The sequence below is a fragment of the Coffea arabica genome, chromosome 10e (genome assembly GCF_036785885.1).
Source record: "Coffea arabica cultivar ET-39 chromosome 10e, Coffea Arabica ET-39 HiFi, whole genome shotgun sequence".
Lineage (NCBI taxonomy): Eukaryota > Viridiplantae > Streptophyta > Magnoliopsida > Gentianales > Rubiaceae > Coffea > Coffea arabica.
In genome coordinates, this window is record NC_092328.1 from 23,170,593 (window position 1) to 23,174,531 (window position 3,939).

A 3,939-nucleotide genomic window follows, 5' to 3' on the forward strand; every position below is an offset into this window, starting at 1 on the left:
GACAAATAATGTATTACATTATTTTCTACTTTCATAGTGTCTTAATTTATTTTAAATCTGGCTTGGAATAACACACTTTTACAGTGTTTAATTTATTTCAGATCTAATTTGGAATTGTTTTATTGAAAATTTTATCACTTGATTATGTAATTAGTTGCGACGCCCCACCTCTCCTTAGGGCGAGCCCTAGCATATCAGCGGGCCGCCTGCCAAACTCTTGTCAGGACTCACGTACTCATTCTAGTTTAATAGAGATCTACAAGTCAACCATAAACTTAGAATTGAAGGAATACTTCAAATATACAAGCCAAATTCTTCTAGGGCTATCATCTAATATTACAATCCAAATATCACAAAATTTACACTTCAAATGTCTCAAATATCATACAATAGGTTTATTAGGTTCAACCAAAAACCGCCAGTCTAGAGTTCCAAACTCCCACTTCCAAGACCTGTTAAGAAATAACAACTTAGGGTGAGCCAACGCTCAGCGAGGCCAAGAAAATCAAGCAAGCGAGCAAGTAGCACAAACTAAATCAAATAACACACTTAAAAGCGACTTAACATGAATTTCATATAAGTAAGCGAGTAGGAAGTAAAACACAAGTAGAAAGGATACAGGAGTTCTCAGGAGCTATTCCCACGTCACGGTCAGTTCAAGCCATCTTTGGTTGACCCTCCGTCAACTCAAGCAGCAACACATCTGTAGAGCTCCACTTACTTCCTCCAACCACCATATCACCCACTCGGATCCGGAACCAAACAAGCACGAGATGGCAATACTATTCGAATATGCCAAGCAAGATCTCAAAAGATTAGGTTATAAAATTTCCCAAGATTCACCAAGCTTCTCGACCAAACCCTTGCCGGCTCGAGTTACGAGGTTAGCCAATGGGTTGGGCGTCCCCACAAGTATAATCGGTCAATGAGACAACGCTCCAATCGACTTAAAATCGATCATAGCACTGAGTAGGGATGAGAGGCACCTCTCACCAGAATAGGGTGTGGTACATGCTGCCGCTCAGTGCTCACGAGTTAAAAGCATGTTCGAGTACAAGTGTAAGTCACAAACATTCATGTAATAAGTAGCAATTAATCAAGAGGGAGAGGACGAGAGCGATAAAGTACACCCTTGCCTCGACAAGTTTACAAATCACAAGAATCACATAGCACTTGTACAAGTATCATTTCAATCAAAGCAACATGAAGCATGCATTTGACACTTACCAAAGTCAAGAGCAAAAACGAGAGCAAAACAAGAGGTCAACGAGCTCCTCGGTGTCAACGTGATCACCTGAGACATGCACAATCACGGTTACTTAGGTATTCGGCCAAATCTAATAAGAAATAAAAAAATCCCCTTGCTATCCACACTCAAGAGCCTCAAACTCAAGTCATATTAAAAGAGAAACATTCTCACTTAATCACTAAAATAATATTCAAGGAGGACTCAAAAGTTCCAATTCGAATCAAGTCGTGGCAAGAAATTTTGATTTTAAAAGAGGAGTACCATGCTTAATTTTTTGGCAGAAAAATCGAGGAAGGAAAAAATATTTTTATATCTTAAAACTTTTAATCTTATGCCCAAGTTTTAGAATATAGGTGAGCGTTCACGTTTTCTAAACTTACGAAGTCAAAATCCATCAAAAGCGTCACTTATTTCATAGTAAACATTGGAGCTAAAAGCTCCAAATTTCAAATATGAAACTAGTGAAATTTCTCAAAAATTACTCTAGCTAAAACGCTCAATTTATGGTTCATTTTCACGGAAACTGAGGGCATAAGATTAGGAGGTGAAAAATCTTATTTCGGAGCCAAAGGAAACATACTAGTTTCGCTTGAAGCTTGGTCAACTTCCAAACAATCAAGCTTTCCGATCCAATTCAAGAAAAATCTCATGTGCTCGGTGAAATCCATTTCCCAAGTATGAAATGGGGTGCAAATAATCAAAAAGGTTAGGCTTGAACGCCAAAAATGTTTCCAAACCACTTTTGAGCTTTTGCCACTTTATAAAGAAAATTTCGATTTTGTAACGTTCTTTGAAAAATCATAAATTGAGTTCCATAAGTCCAAAAATTGCAAATCTTATACCATTGGAAACTAGACTCAATGAACTAAAACTGAAGACACTTCCACCAGATTCAAATAAAAAACCAGTCAAATTTTAGTTCCAAATTGCTGTGTTAGCAAAAACAGGGCAAAACAGTCTTGAATTTCAGTGAACTTTGAAAATTTATCAAAATTCATAGGAATTGAACTAGCCCCTGAAATTTATACCAATGAAAGAACTTCAAGTCTAGTTTCAAACGCAATAAACGAAACTCAATTTGGATTTTTCTACACCAAGATACAACAGTTTTTCAAAAGCTGGTTTTTGAAACCTGAAACACGAAAATTCCAGCTTTGGAACTCACCCAACGCAGTTTCTAATTCAGGTCATAACTAAGGCTACACAAGTCTAAAATTAGCGTGGTTTATGCCGTTGAAAACTAGATTTAAAATACTAAAAATCACTAGAAGAAACTGTCTTCAAATTCATTTCGTAAGGGGAGAGAAATTGAGTTACAAACTGCAGTTGTTCTTGTGTCGCAGTTAAAACAGTAAGAGAAAACAGCCAACTTTGCTAGTTCACTACGACTCATAGAAAATGAACTAGCATGTGTATTTTATACCGTTAGAAAGCCCTCGGAGTCTAGTTTCACATGCCACAAGCAGCACTTGATTTCGACTCCTGTACGAAAAATTACGTTCTATTTAGTGAATACTGGTTGGCTGCCCTGCTCTAAAATTTCCAGATTTATTCTTCTCCTATAAGCTTAACTTTAACTCATTCAAATGAAGTGATTTTTGGAAGATAATTTACACACATAACCCAACATGTAATAAGCATTTTTGTATCAATTTAACCACAAATTTCGGAATTAAAACAGGGGAAAAACTCCAGTAAAATTTGGACAGCAGCCTTGCTTCTTTCTTTCCAAATTCTCCTCCTAAACTCTCACACCAAAACCAAGCTAGAATTTACCATAACAACAACCAACATACAAGAAATCCTCAAGTCCACTACCTAATAATCCTCCTCAAGGCATCTTCCTAAGAGCAAGTCAAGAAAGCAAGAATATCCTCAAGGCATGCTACCTAATGTCAAGGTTCATAGAACCCTTCAACAACCCCAAGTTTATCTAGCTAAGATTGAGCTAAAAGATGAAAGAAAGATTGGAGCTTGGAGAGGTTACCTTCCTCCAAGGATAGCAAGCAAAATCTCAAGAAATCAAGCACTAAACCTTCAAGAATCTTCCCTCCACCAAGTCTTCTACCAAACTTGAAGATGATCCAAGGTGTGAGCAAGGTTGGGAGCAAGATTAGTGAGCAAGATTAAGAGGAAGAAGATAAAGTTTTCTTGGCTAAAGGAGAGGGGAGGGTTCGGCCAAGAAGAGAGGAAGAGAGAGTGAGTTTCGTGTGTTTTTGTGATGTGAAATGGGGAAAGAAAGAAGTGACATAAAGCCACTTTTTATGGTGCAAAAGTCAACACTTGAATAGTGGTTCATTAATGCTCCTAATTGAGCTTAACTCAAGTCACTCACTTCCAATCCCTCAATTAACTTTTCTTAGTCTACAATTGATCATCCTTAATTCTCCAAGACCACTACACTCTAAGACCAAATATTATCTCGAAAAATATGTTTTCTCAAATTTTCACTAATTGGGCGACAGAAAAAATTAAGTTTAAGGGCAAACGTGTTAAAAATATAAAATGAGGCAATGTACTGTGACGGTCTCACCTCCTTCTAGGGCGTACCTTAGAAGTTAGTGGATCGCCTAACTGTTGTAACAATTGATTTCTCTTAGCCTCTCTTTCGGTCACCGCCCAGCTTATGAAATCAGCCTCTATTTGCTCCACTAGTTGCTGCGTGGACTTAGCAGCTTATTGGCAGCTGC

General features: G+C 37.6%; 1 long non-coding RNA gene across 1 annotated transcript; it reads right to left on the reverse strand.

The window, feature by feature from the left end:
- Nucleotides 1-306: 306 nt before the first annotated feature.
- On the reverse strand, nt 307-3,461 carry LOC140015049 (uncharacterized). The gene is made up of 3 exons (XR_011821811.1): nt 3,237-3,461; nt 1,228-1,294; nt 307-452 (listed from the first exon to the last, which is right to left on the reverse strand). It is a non-coding gene; the product is annotated as an uncharacterized lncRNA (long non-coding RNA).
- Nucleotides 3,462-3,939: the final 478 nt, after the last annotated feature.